At 33.2% G+C, this 20,391-nt stretch overlaps 1 protein-coding gene and 1 non-coding gene across 2 annotated transcripts in view; one reads left to right on the top strand and one right to left on the bottom strand.

The window, feature by feature from the left end:
• Positions 1 to 20,391, top strand: part of LOC113497756 (tRNA dimethylallyltransferase) — a 205,803-nt gene that overhangs the window by 99,264 nt on the left and 86,148 nt on the right. The gene's annotated exons all lie outside the window — the stretch shown is intronic.
• Trnat-agu lies at positions 10,289 to 10,362 on the bottom strand. Its single transcript has one exon. It is a non-coding gene; the product is annotated as a tRNA-Thr (tRNA).

Genomic DNA, 20,391 nt, shown 5'->3' with positions numbered 1-20,391 from the left:
ACATAAATACTCGGTCTACCCTAAGTAGGCGACTCCATAATGTCATTGCAATGGAGAAAATCAATCAAGAAATAAAAACACGGGTTACTATTAGCAAAAAATACAAGAATATACAAGCAATTACCTTTCTTTTCCTTAAGGGCAAGGACTACAATTCAGACAATATATAATTGTCCAGGCAAACATCCGAATCCTGTGTCAGTGTCATACAATAAACGGAATGGTATGACATATAAGCCTTGGTATGTAGACTGAGACACCGATTTAGCAGACGATGACATAACTAGGATCTTGTGTAATTAATATGAATACCTAACGAGATGTCATTTCAGCATTATCCTGTAAAATGAATGGATTTCCTTTAAATTGCTTTTTATTGTTGTTATTTTGGCTAGGTATTACAATTTTGCTGTTTTATGCTGTTGTTGCATAAATAAATAGTATTGTGAAAGGATCATTTTTTATGGGGTTGCTTCTCTGTTTTGAAAATGACTGAAAAAAATGAATATTTAAAATAATAAAAAGAAAATTATTTGATTTGAGATGATCGTACATTTTTTAATAGGCGTACGATTTAAGTGTTGGTCTTAACATTTTCAGATGTATTTTTGCTGTCGCTGAAACAACAAATACAAAAAAAAAGAGTTAAAGCAACGGTGGTTACCCAATTTGTTTAGATCCAAAATTGAAACAAACTTTCGTTACCAATATTTGGCCAAACTTATGTCCAATGTTTCGTGGAATAAACAGTCGGTAACATTAAAGCCATAACAAATATGACACTGATTGATACAGGCACGTAATTATTTACTCTATCCGCTTAGGAAAGTACTTATACAGGTCACCGATATGTAAATAAAACAAGTCACTTAAATTAATTATTATTACACAGAGATTAAAGGTCATGTCACCTTTATATCGATTCATCAGGTGATTTGAAATCGATAACAATCGATTACATAGTGATTTAAGATGATGTTAAAGATATCTGTTTAAGATTTTATCTGTTTTCGACAGAGAGTCGTCGCGATAGCGATTTTACTGTCAAAACTATTTATGTTTTTTGTAACATACCTAAGTTTACATTTTTTTTTTCAGAAAAATCATCGTCCCAATAGTTTTGCAAATATATTTAAACTTTGTCTATACCCAAATTGTATAACATTCCCAAATAAAGGTTTTTGTTTTAATTAAATCTAAATGTGTCTTAAGACGTCTAAAGACCTAGGCGGAGATGGCGAGATGATCTTAAGCCATTCAACAAATCTGGAACAGAAGATATATTTCTAGATAGCCCTACAGCAATTCAAAAACTTTAAAGAAAAATGAGTTTAATATAGTTTGTACCGCACATCTCTGTTTACAGCAAGCAAAGGTCATAAGCCGTGATAATACAAATAGATAAATGTTATCAACATAGGAAAACATTAACGTAAACAAGGAAGACCAATTCCCACGCAAAACGATTATTGGCTGACTAATCTCCGTATCTACTGAATCGAACTAATCTAGACCTATCTACAACACTAACTTATGTTAAGATATAAAATATGCGTAATTTATTTTATCTAGAATCGTAATAAACAGTGGCTGTGGGAATATCTTCATCCGATTAAGCGAACAATATTACGAAACTTTCGTTTAGATAACTATCAGAAACATCTTATATTACTATTTATAAATTTCTCGTCAGCTGTTTTGCATTTAAGGCCTGTTTGTTTGAAGAATATCATTTCTTACTATCATTCTTTATCATTCATGTGTAATCGGCTAGAACAAGGTTTCTTTAAAATGCTATGGCATTCTCCTCTGCCTCTTGTTATTTCTATTAATTTAAGAGAAACACAGTTGTGACGTCATTCCCAAAGATAGTCATATTTAGCTACATCATACTATAACATTTGCAAGAACCAACGCAACGTAATGTGTAGAATCAAAAATCACACACCAAAAAGCTAGTAACTAATCTAATTATCAAAAACCGTGTACAGAATATATAAGAATTACTAAATAAAAATAATACAGTCATAAAAAATGGCTATATTTATAAATATCAACATTATTTGTGAATACCTACGCCTTAACAATATGAATATGACTTTTATAAGTGCGTCGCGTTTCATTCATTACATAAAATCTTGATTCATTCACTGCGAGATACTGCAGTATAAAAACTGCAGCCGCTAACAATGAAAATCGTAAATAACTTGTTATTGCTATTGACAATGTGACGTAGCTGTCACTGAACAGGTACGGCAGTAGGACAAGTCGGTTTGATGTACTAATCAATCGGTCTTTGAAGTTTTGGCTTGGAAACTGAGTAGATTTTCTGAGGTTGGTTTGATTTATGAATACTGGTCTAAAAAAGATTTTTTGACAAGTTTTTTTTTGTATAAAAATTGATATTATCACTTTTATAAGAAGTTTCAAATTCTGAAAGAGTATTTAATAAAACCTAGTAAAAAAGAGTAAATTTCGAATCAGTCTCGCGAAGGATCGCGGATATCGATCAAATAGAACATAGAACAACAAATCATTTGAATGCTTAACCGGAATGATGGAAATGAATTTATCGTAAAGGCTCTAACAGAAAATCTCAACTGTATCGCTATCGGTTTGACTCTTTGGGTGGGGGACCCTAAAACTCGATTATTTGAACACTTTAAACGACCTGAAACAAACTCAACCTTCCTCTTCCTCACCTTCTCAAATCACATAGCAACAATTATTCCGCATCAAACCTCAATGTGAAGGGCAAATAATTTGCAATTGATCAATGGGTATCGTCAATGGAGGATGTTACGTGTGTACCCTAACTAATTAACATTCTGAAACGTGTGTAACGCATTACGCATAGCAATAGGCTGACACGCCGCAACCGCCCATTAAATCTTGTTTATGCTCAATATGGCCATAAAACAATACAACAAACTATATAAAGGTTATTAAATATTACCTTTAACTGTGCCTATAAGTTGTATTTCGTTTGGTAGTTTTGTTTCCTGGAAGTGTGGAAATTTTTGAGATTTACATGCGGATAATTACTGTCATCAAAATTGGTTCAGCGGTTTCGGAGATTGGTAACTGTTTGCAGTAAAATTTTGTAGGCAATTATCATAAAATGTTGAAAGAAACAATTGTAATTAAAACACAAAGCAACAATGTTTATTTAAAGCCATTGAAATTAAGTTTTTGTTTAAAAATAATCTCATAATAAAGAATATGTCAAATAAATATAAAGTCAAGTCGTATCTGATTTACTGTTTATTATTATGTACGTAGGGTGCGTACGCGCATCGGCGCCTCGTTGGCATCGCGTGACGTCATATCCGTCGGCCATTCATGCCGAGACGTTCATTCATGAAACTCGCGCCTCGATTCACGGTGCAAACAAATTTAAACTTTAATACAATAAAGAAAAAGTTTATTTTTGTTTGAAAGTGGTACTTATTAGTAATTATTTTTTAAGATATCTTCGCTCCTAGCTCATAAAAAACAGGATATGTTCAGGCATATGTTTTGAATTATGGAAATTCGCACATTGTTAATTACCTACTGGTCTTAAATTCAGAATTTAGTGAATAATACTCAAGTTACTCAGATCGCAAACGAGTTTCTTAAAACTAGTGTTGTCACGCGCAATTATCTCGAAAGCTGATAGTTACGCGAAATTAACTATATTTAGATATGTCGGCATTATATATTCTTATTATCTAAATGGTTTTTATTTGACGCCATGCCACGTTCGATGCTAAGTAAACTCGTGTAACGAACAACCTCATTTGTTTATAAATGTTTTTTTTTTAATAGTAGATTATTTGAATTTGGAACTTTATCTAGTGCCTACTACGACGTATTAGACTTGGTTATAAAAAAAATGGATTTGTTTTTTGTGTGTTTTGAATTTAGAATTATTATTTTGTTATGTGTTGTGTTATTGGATACTCAAATATACTAAGTGTTGGTGCGTCGTTGCAAAATGAAACTAAAATCGTAGGATATCTGAAAATTGTTTCGGCCCCTATACTAAGTGATCTTAATGTTTATATTTATGTTTTTTTAATAAAAATGCAAAGTAAACATAACAATTTGTGTACCTTACCTCCACAATTACGGCGTTAACCTTTATAAGCCTAGTTGTCAGAAATTCAGCAACTAATCTGACGAGAATGATCCCAAGACGTACTGGTGTCGCAATCTAAACATGTGTCTTATAAACAAAGAGATTTTAATGTTATTTATCATATTTATAATGTTTAATTTGACAGTTCACTACCGGTCTCGTATTTATTGGAGTATTCTTGATGTGACGTGGTGTGTGGCGCCATGAGACTGAAGCGAGGTCCAAGGATAGGTGTGCTTGATGCAATCTTTGTATTATTAGCAAAAGACATGGCTTTGTACTCATTGGTAAAGATGATATGTAATTAGGTTATACGGAAATGTAATTTTTGCTAAGTACAGATTTTAATGTTACCTTAAACATTAAAATATTTGTCTAGGGATTGAGATATAAGGTTTATTGAAGAAACTCAAATTCAACACTCATTAACAAAACTAAAAACATTACGCTCCTTTTTACGGCCATTCGCCATATTAGGTTCTCGTTTCTTCTTTTGGAACTTTTCAAAATTTTCGGTTGATTCTAACAATTTAATACCTTTAATAGACTGTACTATGATAGAACTTTTTATTTCGATACGTTTTAATGTAACATTAAAACCATAAGTAAGAATAGCAGTTTAAAAGTTTTTACGTTTAAATTCTTACATATTAGTTTTTAAATTTTACGACTATTTAACCACCGTAAAAAAACAATTGATAGTTTGAAATTGCGTCTGAAAGCAGGCTTGAGCCGTTTAATGTGCGTTTCTTCTTTATATGGAAAGAGGTTTGTTGAACAATGAGACAATAAATTACTGGATAACTTAACTTAAAACTCATGAACTATGCGCCCTTTTAACGTATCCTTATAAATTGTATGATCTATGATGATAGGGATATCAACTGCCAAAGAAACAATTTTGAATTTGTGGAAAAGAGATGTCGCTCTATAACGTGTATTGTACCATCCCGCTTTCACAACTGCATGCGTCACTTTTTAAGAGTTGTTTGTCGGCTCCCGATGTACGGAATGCTATAAGTGATAATATCACTTTATATCAATTTCAATATCTCATTTTTATAGTTTTTAATAGCTTTAATGAATTTTGAAATCGTGTTTTGTAATGTTGCCAGTGTTTTCTGGAATTTATGATGGATGTGTTATTCAAACATTAAAGTATTGAGCTTTTCTTTGTTTTGAACAAGGTGTCTTAAGGATCATAATATTGTTTTTTTTTTTTAATTTTGTGTATTATACTTTATTAGTTGCCAACGAATGATTAACTTATGGAAGATATCAGACATTATGAGGCGTTAACAATTTACACCTTAGCATTTTTTTGATTAATTATGGTATGGTAATACTTAACATTTGGTATCGAATGTAATGGTATATATCATATAATCAACAAATGTATGTTTTATGTTACGTGATGCACAATTTTGACTTAATTTATCATTAAATTTGTCTTTTTGACAGTTGAACATGTAATCATACACCATATGAATATATTCCTAATATCTTTGAGTCTCACATCGTGTCAAGTCGTGGGACCCATCAAAATATTTTAACGGACTTTAAGGTCTCACGCATGAACCATCGAATAAGTTATTTTTATTTATACGAGCATTATTTACAGTATATTGTTGTCAAGTTTCTGTTACACAGTTTAATTTCCCATACATTTGATTTGTGCACTTAGCTTGTGAGAAAATCCCTCTTATGTAGTTTATGAAGACTTGTGCTGAATGTATACAAAAATGTGTAGTCAGAAAAAGTCTTAGACCTCACTGAGTGGGAGGAGAGCCTTTGCCCTGCACATAACGCCTAAACAACCAAACAAATTATTACGGTAGATAGTGAACACAATTGCACATAAAAACATCATACTGTGCATTTGTATTAATAACAGCTTTTACATAAAGACACATTGCATCCATAAATGTTTCTTTTTGTTACCATTATTCACTTTGCTGTCTGATTTTAGGCTAAGCTCATAATTTTCAAACAACTTCTTAGTTTCCCAGCTTTTGTAATGTACTAAAAAGTCTAACAGTAACAATAGGTAATATTGTAGGCGCCATACTTGTTAATAATTCGCTCTATAACCGATAATCGTAGTCCGTTTAATTTAACATAATCATTCACACCACGTTACAACAGATGTCGCCCTTCGAATTAGGACGATCCACCGTAGGGCTGCCACCTAACTGTTGTGGAGCAATATATTAATGTTTGATAAAAACTTTCTTGGAGCGTTTAAGATAAAAGGTTTACGTAAGATCGTGAAGTTAATAGTTTCACCCATCGCTATTATAATTTGTGTTCCGACTTCCAAGTCACAAATCCCTGGTAACATTATCCTATAAAAATATGAGCAAAAAAACACAATAAACCATTTTTGATTTAACGTGGCGCCAAACGAAAAGTCGTTAAACCAACAACATAATTTTCCCGTGTAATAACTTTAAAGCTCATGTTTAAAATTGTATTAAAGTAACTACTTAAAACCTTATTAATTTGGCACTACTTACCCATAAATATAGACATAATTATACATTTTAATTCATACTTAAAATAATAGTTAATAATTTAAGCAACCACATGCTGTCGTAAGTTGGAAAAAAAATGTGCGAAAAAAATGATTTATTATTATAAGTGTAGTTGAAGTCGATAACCCTATTCTGCCGGTGCCCTTGGCTAACATTTTGACAATAGGCCCCGCAGTGCGTAGATATATATTTTTTTATGTTTCCGCTTTACTTCGTGAGTGTTTTATTAGTGTGTTCGATACTCGCACGCGTCGACTTGTAGACGTGTACCAATAGTGTTAATGTACGTCTTGGGGTGTTTGTTTATTGCCATTTAGGTTGGGGGCTGGGCAGCGATTACGAAATTTTGAGAGTTAAAATGAGTAGATTATTATTTTAGAGTTAAGTTTGGTTGAGATGGCTCCTTATTTCGGGTTTCCCGTTGCGTCATGCTGTACCTACTCTACAAGATGATTAATTAAGGGTTAAAAAAATATATGATACATAACTTTAAAATGTATTCGTTGGTCATTGAGTCAGAGACTTATAAAAAAATTTTTGTATCCTCGTTTGGGACTCTATCAAAAATCTAGAGACATTTTTAAACTGAGTCCGCTTTTTCATCATTCTTTTAGGATCCAAGGAGCACAGTGTAGTTACTATGATGTATAATTTCTTATGCGTACAGCCAGATCCAATCCAAAGAAATACCAGACAATAGAGCCCCGAAATTCCATTACCATTCTTTTGTATTCTCCAAGCATTAGAAGTAGTATTGCTAAACCCAATGTCGGTCACAAGCCTTCCTCTATAACATAATATATAGCTAAAACATGTGTTGCCTCTCCAAATTTGGTGCGGCGATAACCGACATATTTTATGGGAATTATAATGAAACAGCCGGGAATGGACCTAGTGACCTTGCGCGACCTAATCTGTGTGAATTAATCAGTGAGCGTTTGGCTGGGTTGCCAGATCTGCTTCTAATGTACGCGTTTTTTGATATGATGAATGATCATCTAGAAATGGATGGAGTTGCTGACCGTTTTGATAAATGATTATTTGACTTAGTATTTTTCCAAATTAATATAAATCCTGGAAGTGCCGGCGGAAATAGTTCACATGGTTCTTTTTCAAGACTAAGGCACTTGATAATTATTGTGAATGTGGCTTTTTATCGTTAGCCTTTTTTATTTTGGTTACTATTAGATACATTGTTGCTTCCACAGTATACATGTTAACACATGATAGGTAATAATTGAGAGCAGTATGGACCCTGTCGAACAAAGCAAGATTTAGAAGAAGCAATAGAGTAATACCTATTAATCTACCTCTAAAAATGAATTTATGTTCCCATCTTCCACGGTAAAATTCCCATCACCTGGCAACTCCGTATTTAGCATACCACAGAAATGAGTGAGTCATTACTGGTTGCACGATCGTTGCCTTTGCCGATACCTACGTCACAGTTTATTAGGTTATCATGGCTTGTAGGATTGAAAGGCAGTTGTTCGAGGCTACTTTGTAGCTTGTAATTGAAGAGACCTTAATCTCGATTGCCACATTTCCTGCCATGAGTATTCGGGACCTGCCACCTACTCTTAAAGCAGATCTGTTGTAGACTAGACTGCATGGAAATGGCTGCTCTCTTCTTATTGTGAAGTGACGTCAAAAATTTTGGAGTAACTATTCCGTTCTAGACATGATCTCTGCATATCGATGGTACTTTGCTATGTTCAATTTTTTAAATTGATGCTTCCGGTAGGGCCTTAGCATTTGCTTCATCATTCGCGTGGTTCAAGTTTTCAAGAACTACAGTTGGTGCAGAATCTGGGTCTTCATTGTCTTTGTAATTATAATGTGAGGAAAAGAGTTGGTAATGAGGTTGTAATAATAAATTTCGTTTAGTCTTAAGGTTATTCCCCTTACATTCATTAAACGTAGCAGTGTCCATCATCAAATTGATTACAATAGGTACCCTTTTTTCAATTCGAGGAACGGTTTGGAAATAACTTGACCGATAAAATATTAGAAATACAGTAAAAAATTACATCATATTTGACAAAAAAGCCGTTTATCAGACACTGATAAGCGAATGATTCTCAGAATATCGTTCGCGTTGGTTGGAATCTAGCATCCTACCTATATGGAAATATAAATCCTTGTTATTTTGGAACTCGTACTAGAAATTATACTTGCCACCATTTTTTGTGTCCCAGAGTAGAAACTGTACTCTGCCTTTGAAGTAGAATAAAGCAAATACTGTTTAACTTAATCATGCTTTGTCACTAACCGTAGGAATCTAAAATGACTGTCAAATTAAAAAAAAATCTAGTAAATCCTCAGTACACTAGATTGACATTATATTGTTCAAAATTCGAATGGAACGACAACTTTTTTTCGGAAGACACTGTAACTTATGTAAGTTATAATCTACAACCTCATTTGGCTGATTGACTTTTAATATTTGCTAACCTTCGGGGACATTGTACAGATATTAGCTAAGCTTTAACAACATTTTCTAGATATACAGCCGAAGTCACGAGCAATCATAGTACCTCATAAACATCTAGAAGGATTATTCTCAACCGCATTGAAATGCACCAGAAGATGTCGCCAGCATACGTTATCGTATACGTCACGTACGTTAGCAGTCACATTTACTATGTTAATACGCCATTGTTCGTCAGTTAGTCGTTTAATGTGGTGGCAATTAATGCTGGCCGAGGCTCCCACGCAACTCGCCATTCCTAGCGTGTTGCGTTGGGTACGGACGACAAAATAGGTCTCTTGGTGAAAGAGGTGTTGTATTTTTGGATAATAATTGGATGTATTTTGAAATTACTATTTTTTTTTATACTAGTTTATTAAATGAATTAAAGGTTGGGGTATTTTTGGCCAGTTTTCAAACGGACTTAACTACTAGAGATTAAAGTTTATTGAATAGAATACAAATAATGATAATTCACAAAATGTAGTCCTTCGTCAAGAATAATTTTTTGCCCAACTTAAATAGTATATTTAGCTAATAAAATAACACTTCAACAAAATACTTCATATTGTAAAAACGTATAATCTACAAATATTCATGCTATTTAAATAACTAATTAAAAACCTTTAGCCCTTTCCCTAAGCCTGATTTGCTGACGCTACACAAACGGTAAGCATTGTCCTATGTCCCCGTAATCACTGTTTATTAAGCTTTCCCATACTGCCTTTTTTAAATTCGTTCGTACAACAATTGTTAGTAAAAATACGTGTTTCATATTAATACGTCTAATTATGTGTCCACTATTAAATGTTAGTTCCATTATACTTCTGTGTGACCGAAGATGATGGGGAGCAAGTGACTATATAAATAGTGAAGGAGAAATACTGCTAGATTGGAGTACTCTGGTAAATCAGCCATATTCTGATATGTATTTTGCTTTAATTTTTGCTAATCTTTATATTTTGTTTGATGTAATATTGGAGTAGTGACTAATCGAAACTAAATAAATGTAAATTGTGAGTAATTTACACACTACGTATAAATTATAATTATAAAATTTTTTTGTTCTATATTTTTATTAAAACTTGTTAAACAATGTATGAAAAATTGTTCCAAATAATATAGAATCATCCAAAAAGAATTAGACGACCATTTCGTCTTAGGCCCCGACGAGATTCGAACTCGTGATCTCCTGTTTACTAGACAGGCGCTTTAACCAACTAAGCCACGGCGCCACTTGTAGTGAGAGGCGAAATTAAACACTGCTTGACACACGTGTTCGCGCTCAATATTATCAACATGACACCGTTTTCCAACCGTCATCTTGCTATCTCTCTCTAGCGTACTATATGACGTATGCTGGTAAATGAGAAGGCGCTATTCTGTTATATTAACGTTGTGTGATACTGTTGCTATGTGCGTCGCATAGGATGAATTACGTAAATATTGAAGTAAATTTTAATTTTGCGATAAAGTCTGTGTATCGATAATTATAATCGGGGACCTTGAGAGTATAAGTAATACTGTATTGTGCACGTCAGGGTTGCCAAGCACTTGATTAAATAATTGAATTTTGGTACATAATAATATTAATAAGTATAAGTAAAATTTGAATATTCATCTCTAAATATTATAAATAAATATTTGAGCTAATAAGGTCATATTACGATAATCTTATTTACTTAGTAATGAAACGACACCTCTTGGAACTGTTTTGCATTATATTGATGACATAATAATATTGTTCACTGTGAGAATTGTTATATTGAAATTAAATTATCATTCCTTTAATTGTGTTATTTAATAATCGATAAATTGTTATTTCTGCATAATTTGTACGATTAACATCTACAAAAATGCATGTAGCTACATTTTTTTCAAATAATACAATAGACGAAATTCTTGCGTGTACAATGATAAAGCAAATTAGTTCTAATTTTAGTTCAGCTTCGTCATTCATAAGATACTCAAATATTATAAGTCTGTATCAGTCATTAATTCTAACATCCGTTTTGCTTGATATAAAACTTAATACAATGTAACATTAACATCCTGAAGATGCTTCGATGAATTTTAATGGCGAAGACTGGTTTGACAATGATTAGTATTAAACAAATAAGTTTTGTTACAGAGGTTAAGTGTTTTAGGGTGCTAAAATTTTACGTTCCGTTTAACTTTTTTACTCTACTCGACGCGAGATATAATTTCGCATTTTACTATTAGTATGGAGGTTAAACAAATAATGATCTTTATCGATTTGTTCGATATAAAGTATATTATAGATTAAAGAAATATCTGTAATGTACACTAACTTAACTTTCAAAAATAAAGTTAAAAAATACACCGATTCGCAAATGCTCTGTTCACTGCAATGTTTTGATTCGAATATTAAATTCTACGCTCATAAATTATTTCTATTGAATCGGTTATTCAAAAGTAAGGTAAAAACCACTATTATCCGTCCAACAATATTTCCATCGGTCATTTACAAAAGTACCAGCCCTACAACCAAACAGTAGGCAACCAGCAACCCTTTCTAACCTGAAGCCGATTCATTGTTTTTCCAACAATGTCTGTACTTGACCCCCTGACATATACCTCACTCTTGTACCTTTACTTGTTATCATTATATTGGCCTTTGCTAAAACTGCGGTTACTTGACGACGACAATGTTGGGAATGGACTCCCGTTTTTTTGTTGATTTATTGTTAATAAGGTTTTTGAATGTAAGTACTCAATGTACTTGTAATCTTTAAATTGAGTTATTATGATTTTTTTCTAATAATCAGTATTAAAATAGACTAAACTTTTTGCTGGTTTATCATCATTTGTAGTTGAGTTTAACCTAACCTTCAGAGCGGAAGTAACATTATAGGATTTTTTAATTTCCAAGTTATTATTGAGAATTTTTTTCACTTTATCCCCTTCAGCGTCAACCCGTCCGTTCCACTTTGAGCAACCACTTTGACTATTCCCCAGCGTGGTAACCACAATGACCTGTCAGTCAACTCGGAAATAGGATCCCTAATAAACTATATACATAGATGGCTATCTCGCTCGGAAACTAATTAATATAAATATGAAAGAAATACACCTTGTATTCGTTTCAAGTTACTCGTGTGTAAAATTATATGATTTACATAATATTTTTTAATTAATAAACTAGAGTTGAGCTTTACCTAATTAAAGGTTATCTCATAAAGGGAAGTCGTTTGTTATCTTTACTTGGGTTTTTCTACTAGGGCGAAGATTTTTGTAGGGCTTCCATGGAATTGTAAAAAAAGTGTCTACCGTTATCAGACTATATCCTATTTGAGACAAGGTAAAGAGAGTTCTTCTGTATTTAAGTTAATAGAAACAATACTAAATTAGTGATTCAAAAATTAAAAAAAAATTAGTACAAGTATTGAACTTTTATTCATTGCCTTGAATAACCCACTGCATTTATGCACAATGTAATTATATCATTCGCGATCTTTCTTTCACTTCGCATCACAAATTATCTGCCAACGTTAAATTTCTACAACCTGCAATAAAGTCTCCGTCTGCAAAAAGAAAACATAATATACACAAACATTTTTTTTTCTTCTGTCAAATTGACATTGACATTTGTAAAAAGATCCGAGGGAATTTTGTTAGAGGGGTAACCTAGTGGTTCGGTCAAATCATTGGTCGTGCACGGCTGGGCATCGGCTGAACCGGACTGTGGGTGGATGTATGATGATTGGTTCCTTTCATGGTCAAGAGCACATGTTATCATGTGTCCGTCTCGCCGACACTTGTTGACGTTACCTTACTTTTATTACTGATGCTTCGTGATTGTTGTTTCTAGTTTAACTGTCTTTTGTTGTATTTAAGTTTTCTGTCCTTTATTGTATTGCTTTTGTTGGTTGGTCTTGGTTATTTAGCTTTCGTCCCCTAAGATTTAATTTATTCCATATTTAACTAGTTTCAGCGCTATTTTTTTGTTTCTATATATAATTAATTTTTTGATCGTACTCAATTTTCAGCATTCTAATTGCTCTTCCTGAACAATATTTATAGAAGTTCTTGGCGGTTATTTATTGTGGAAATGACATTTGAACCGCGCTTCTAGAGTCACTAGTACTGTAATTGAACGTTTGAAAGCCCATTGGAAATAAAAACAAAAATATAATTCAGCGCTCATGTTACGTTTTGCGTACATCTCGCTTCATTAAACTTCCTACTACCCCACATCCACAAACATCCTAACCACCTATAAATCAATTGCCTCATACGCTAAAACTTATGATAGACGCAGTAGGCTGAGATACGATCCCCGGAGCCTTCCATCACGGGACGCCCACGTGAAGCCATTATAATCATATACATCGCCCACCGACTGTCACTACAGCTCAAACCAGGTCGAGCGTATCCCAGGTACTTACACCTACAACTCCTGCCCCCGGGTTTGCTTGCGTAAGAGTTAAAAGTTCAGCTGAAATTTTCGGGTAATGATGTACGTTTCAGGGAATTATTTTGTGTATAAGTCTAAAGTCATTTTCGGTAAGTATCATGTAAGATTTCATGGAAATTTTCTCTATAATATCCAAAAATACATACGTGCGTTTTGTATCGTCACAATGGATTGTTTGGCAAAATATATTTTCTTCAAGCACCTTGTGTTAATTGAAGGTTAGTGATTGCGTATTTCAAATATAATTTACTTCAAGTATTTCATATTAATTGAATGTTTGTTGCTGTCGACGTCGTGAAGTTCATTCTTGCTTGCAAAAGGCTAACAGATGAGCACAGCCTGTAATACGAATTCTAGAACCAGCATCGTTGATAAGTATGGTAGCAAGTCAGCATAGCACAGCATCCAGCGCATCTAACAACGACAACTGTCATATCATAAAATCCCAGAAAAAAAATTGCGTTTGTTAGATTTTTTTCATAGTCTAATAGTAGAACAATGATCATCATTGGCCTTTTCCCAACTATGTTGGGGTCGGCTACCAGTCCAACCGGTTTCAGCTAAGTACCAGTGTTTTACAAGGAGAACAATGATATTCAGATACAAATCCCCACTTTTACATTGTTTAAGATTTTCACATCCTTGTTCAATAAACTTCCCACTCAGTAAGTCACGATAAGAAGTCATTAACCCTATCGTTCCGGTGAACAATTCCGTGCCCTAAAAGCTATATGTTATGGGATATAATAATCACCGCCTTTATTCACGTAGTTTATGCCCTGAAACGTTATGACACACCGATGGTTCTGGCCTACCGCCATATCTTAAAGTCATATTGAAGGTGTGGAAGTGGGACAGCGCACTACATTGTATATAGCGCCATTTCTCTCCCACAATGCTAATTATGTTACGTTATGAAGTTTGAGGTTTGATTCCCGTTTGTTGTCGGGTTAAGTTATGAGATTGATATTGTTATGTCTTGTTTTTGGAAAGGGAGTTGATGTGTTTATCATATGGAAAGAAAATAATAAGTGGTAGTTTTGTATTTTATTTTTGTTTTTAAAAGCAACCTCGCTTTTGTATAGCTTTTTATTATTTAGAGTAAAATTCTTATTTAATTGATTAGAAACCATAGAAACCAAAACAGTGAATTATTTATTACAGGATTTGCATATCTACAAAATATGCGCCAGTGCCTAACGGGAAGCTTTAAAGCATGTTGCAATTTTGCATTTATATTGTAATGCAAAAATAGATACATGGTGAATGGATGACTTTTTAATTCCTTGCCAAAATTACTAGAAAACTCTAAACGTCTTTGTGTTTAGACGCTGTGACAAAAATTCAAAGAGAACGTTCTTTTTATTTATAAAAAATGTAAAATAATACGGTTACTCAAACTTAATCCCTCATTAACTTTAACGACACTTAAAGGATAGGGTTGGTGTGTTCCTAAGGGAATCAAAAAACTCCCCTCCTTTAAAAATTTAGACAAACGACCCTGTCCTCGGCTAACACACAATTACATTAGACACCCTTCTGTAAACTAATAACAATCGGAGTTCATCTTTGGAGGAAGTAACAAGTCACACCTACCAATATAACTTGACCCCCTTATATTCAACAACCTTAACAAAAAAAACCACCTAATTAGGGCGATGGAGATCAACACAAACTGGATAAAGTAACTCAATAACTGCTTTGAATATTAGATATTGTTGTATAAAATGCATGCTCGGTGAGCTTTCTTAATTGAGTCGAAGTTTTAGGAGATAGTGTTGAAATTGATTGCAAGAGTTTTTAAGAAAAATGACTACTAATAATAACGTTTCATTTCACTCGGTATAAATTGAATACGTTATGACAGGAAGCCGATCCCGAGGTATCATGGGAAAAGTGCTAATGCACGACATGGACTATTTTTCGTAAACATCGAATTTAATATTATTATTAGATAAAAAAACTGAATTGATTAGGTTTTTTTGTTTTTTAGGGCTTTGATTTACACCATTTTTTTCGCTATCTATAAAAAATAACAACAAATCCAGACTAAACTGAAATCGTGTTTCAATCGTTACGATGTCTGTCTTTAGCGTAAATAACATAGCAAACTAAGCAAAGCTTGTAATATGAGTAGTATACAACTTATAAACATACAGATACACAATAACTGATACTGGTTGAGATTCGAACCCACGTCCTCTGGTGTAAGTATCAGTCACTACCACTGACCACTAGACCAACAGGCCAGTCGGAAAAAACGATGAGTTTTTTCAGCTTGAACCACGATGTATTTTGTACATTCAAAAATACGTAGGTAAATGCAATTTTAAATTTAGGATTATTTGGTCTAGATGGTATTCACGGTATACAATATGCTTATCAAATGCGGAATACCTCAACACCTTATATAAGCCAATGCATTATCAAACAAGGATAAAATAACAGTAGGTACTTAATTTAATGAAACCTATCGTAAATATTATTCGCAATTAAATAGCTTTGTATTCACAGCTTTTCGGATAACTTACCGGATTTTCCTTAATGCTTGACGCATGACCTTATCTTTTGGTACCATGTTCCTATGTCCAGGCAAGTTAGGATTACTTGAATGCTTATTTTAAAATTTAGCCTTGTTTTCTATAGGTGTGTTTGCTCAAGATCCTGGTTCGATCCCAACGCAGGCAAAGTCCCAATATGATTTTTCAAAATGAATTTGTACGTTCTTAATTTTCTAAGACACAACTGACATATAGTGAAAAAATTTCCAAACCGCAATGTGCTAGTGTGGTGATCGATGCTCAAAACCCTTAGCGGATGAGCCCTGTGCCGACCAGAGGGACGGACAATATAGGCTGTATAACATGTATATGTTGCTACAATTATCAACGTGAAATAAAAACAAAATATTTTATACTACACTTATACTCATATACTCATTGAATTGTTTCTAAATTGGATTAACGACTGCAACCCAGATTAAAGTTCATGTGACTATATTTTTTGCGTAAGTGAAACTAGGATTACTTCTTTTCATTTTTCACTAATGGTTTATACTTTTAAAACGTATTCTGCTGCTATGTAGACTGTGGTTATAGCACAGACAAAGGTTTTCAAAAATGTATTTTTTTACATATGGAATGTCCATATATTTTACATAAAGAATACAAAATAGGGAACAATAACATTTAACGAGCGTTCTACAATTAATAGTTTGCGCATGCGTCATAGTATCGTTGCGTAAAGTAGCGTGGTGTTGCCAGCGTCAACCACGTCAGGCTGTGACCTGGCGCCAGGCACAGGTTTAGTGTAACGAAGTTTAGAGACCTATATTATATTGGCGTGGAAAAGGAAGAATTATATCATTAGGTCTACGTAATGGTAATATCTTGGAAAGTATATTCTAGAGAAGTTATGACCAATAACCATAGGACGTTATCATAGGGCTTACCACTTTTTAACCGATTTAAAAAAGGAGGAGGTTCTCAACTCAACTCAAGTTTGTATTTTAATTTGTTTGTTACCTCATAATTTCGTACTGGATGAACCAATTTTGTTGTTATTACTTTTTTAATTAACTGTCATTTGGTCCTATAAATACATTCAATTTGGATCAGTATTTTGTTATTAAAAACTCTTACAAAACAATATTTTTAAGTTGTGAAAGACAAATTCGCTCTGCGCCGTTTAGTGGGCCGCCATACTACCATAGTTGCCATACTGAACCTTCAATATTTGATAGTAACCTGGTGCCCCTAAAAAGTACTTCACTGTGTTTCTTCAATCCAAAAAAACTCTCGGGCATACTTCTTAATACTCCATCAAAGTTTCATCACAATCTAATCATTGGGTTGAATCAACGTAGATCACAAACCTACACATTTTTATAAACTGATAAAAAATAAGTACGTATGTATGTGTTGTGTAAACAAAGCCACGTTTTTCGATAATTCACGTTTCGAAATTTTAAGGTAACAATCGTACGATGGCTTTGCTAATCTTATCCTGTGACTTCCTTCTTGGTAATCGGTAATGTTACTACTATTGATAAGGAATCACTTATAACTGGGCGCTATCGCATAATACATCTTCCTCGAATAAAACCGATCTGTAATAGCCAAGGTCTAAGATATAGCATGACTGGCTGATAACAATTGCGAATTCACTTTTTTAGTTATGTTTTATTTCTTTTTGACAAATGGTATCTGGGACTTCGATTTATAATTATGAGTGTAAAATATTTTATTTCAAATTTAATAGTTAACTCTAGTTTGTTTTAATAGTTTAAAATAATTTGTTTTGTTGATTACCTATCAAAATCTTTTTGTCTTAATAGTGTCATAGTGTAGCGAGTCCGATTCGCACTTGACAATCCAAATTTTTTTAATCACCCGAAACTGTCAATCGTAAGAGTCTTCTTTGAACCACATAAAAGAGTTAAGCATTGCCAGCCCTCGAATTAAACCTTTCGTTAAAGTAGTTGAGGATGAAAACTCTTTTTGCCCTCAATGAAAATACCTAGGAAGTAGCAAAAAGGCGTGACTATAAGTTTAAGCGGCGTTTCACACGCCCAACTCATTACCTTCCTATGTTACACGAACTATTAGGGTTGTGAAAAAGAATATCGATGTTTTTATTTCATTTTTCTCTTTTCATCGATTTTACAAAACTATCGTTTTAAGTTTTGTCACTGCAAAATATTTAAAGGTGCCGGTTATAAATAAATTGGAATAAGTAAGTTAGTCATTGTTTCTATAATTTCCTTGTATGTCATATTATGTAGGAAATAGGGAAGCATTGTCTCATCATTATCATTATCATTATCATTATCCTTTGTAACAAATTTTAAATGATTACTTGGAACTTCTGTAATCAATTAATAGTTCTTTAGGATTATTACACATTTGCACAGCGATGTTATACATATATTTCATTCGTAATATGATTATTTTAAAATTGTAGAAATTGAATTGTTTTGTAATATAATTATAAGTATTTAAGTGGCATAAAGAACTATCAATATCTATCAATTACGCACTATCTATTATCTATTTTTTAAATTTATATATGCACATCGATACCTTATAAATCCAGGTACATCCCTACATTCGGAATCGATAACAGTTTTAATATTAATCGTCTAATGTGAAAAGATTTTATATTATTTAAACATCTATTATAAATTTCCCTACATCCCATAACACAAGTTAAAAAAACACCTGGTTCGACGTTAACCAGTAGGTATAGGTGTAGGTATATCGTATTACAAAATTACAATTTAACGCTAATTAATATAACCATCACCGCTATAATTCATTTATCAAAGTATATTCAAACATGATACACCTGGTGACAGCGATATATGAGAACATATGACACATATGTTAAAACCTCTTTTGATTGGTCGGCCTCGGTTCGCGGACTTTTTATCGGTCACGTGGTCCCGATTGGATTCCGCAAATAATTTTGTAGATATTGTTATGAAATGTAAGATATTTTACGCTTTAAATTATGACTAAAGTATATGTCTTTCTATTTATTATAAATTATATTAATTTCCAGATTGTTTGATATTTTTTTCAGTTGACGACATTTTCCCAACATTTTTGAATGTCAAATTTTTCGCGTTCTATAGTGGAAAGTTTTTCTTTTGGGTTAATTAGGGACTGAGATAATGAAAACAAAAATATGTTGATACATTCAGTTTTATAATGAGTCCCTTAAATTTTATTCCTGTTGCTAAGACTGGGCCTCTCACACTGACCTTTACTACAAACATTCATATATACGCACGTGAAATAAAATTATGTATGTATACTAAGTACTTCGTGACTCACAAATCAATCTAAATTAAAATGTAGCAATTTATATACAGAACCGCGTATTCCGCGACATTGCATCATCCCTAATGGGTGTGGCAGAAAATTTATTAATTAATGTTGACAAGAATCGTATGTGTAGATCACATTAGTAAACCCGTTGATAATTGAGTCGAGACATTTAAATATTCATTCAGTCATAAAATTATGCAAATCTGTTTCTTAATATAACGTTGGACCCTTCAGCGCGACCTCCAACCGAGACAATAAAATTTTATCAATGAATTTATACAATCCAATCTGCAATTAAAATATCTTTACCTGATTACAGCGAAATTCAATTGATTTTATTCACTACGATGTAATGATTAAAATCGCGATTTCTTTATTTAAAAATATCTGGTACCCTTTTGCAGACCGTTTATAAGAATTTACATTCCTTGATAGCGTACAACGGAATCCTGATGCACGATCTTCCACTAAATACCTATGTAAGGGGTGTTAGTTTGACCCAAACTGGTCGCACAGCAACATCTAAATAAAACCATAAAAATCGGCCAATGTTACGATAAAATTAGGGCAGTACGGCGCTGCGTTCGGTTATCGTCGTGCCGGCTCGGCGTTTATCGACACCTCACGTCACTGGTTCAAGGGCAGACGCGCGGAAAATTTCATGGGCGCCTGTTCACGTTTCAACTGATAATATAATTGAAGGCGTTAGTTTGCGTTGCGTAATAATTAAATAATTCTCTAATCGCAATAATTGGACCCGAAATGATAAGCTGTATTAAATTTTGTACGGTTTTGTGTTTTGATTCTGGTTTTTAATTGGCCTTCGCTATTGCTGGGTTGGATATCGAGTTGGAAACATACATCGATGTTTTAAATGCGTAGGCACTTATTTATCGTTATCGTATAATAATATGGTAAAATTAACTCTTTTCGAAGTTTTATCAATTAACCTTAATTCTGTAATTGGCGAACTCCTTCTTATTAAGGCATCAGAG

Source organism: Trichoplusia ni, chromosome 1, assembly GCF_003590095.1.
Source record: "Trichoplusia ni isolate ovarian cell line Hi5 chromosome 1, tn1, whole genome shotgun sequence".
NCBI lineage: Eukaryota > Metazoa > Arthropoda > Insecta > Lepidoptera > Noctuidae > Trichoplusia > Trichoplusia ni.
The sequence above is the reverse complement of the archived record's forward strand: the minus strand, read 5'-3'. Positions and strand labels throughout refer to the sequence as shown.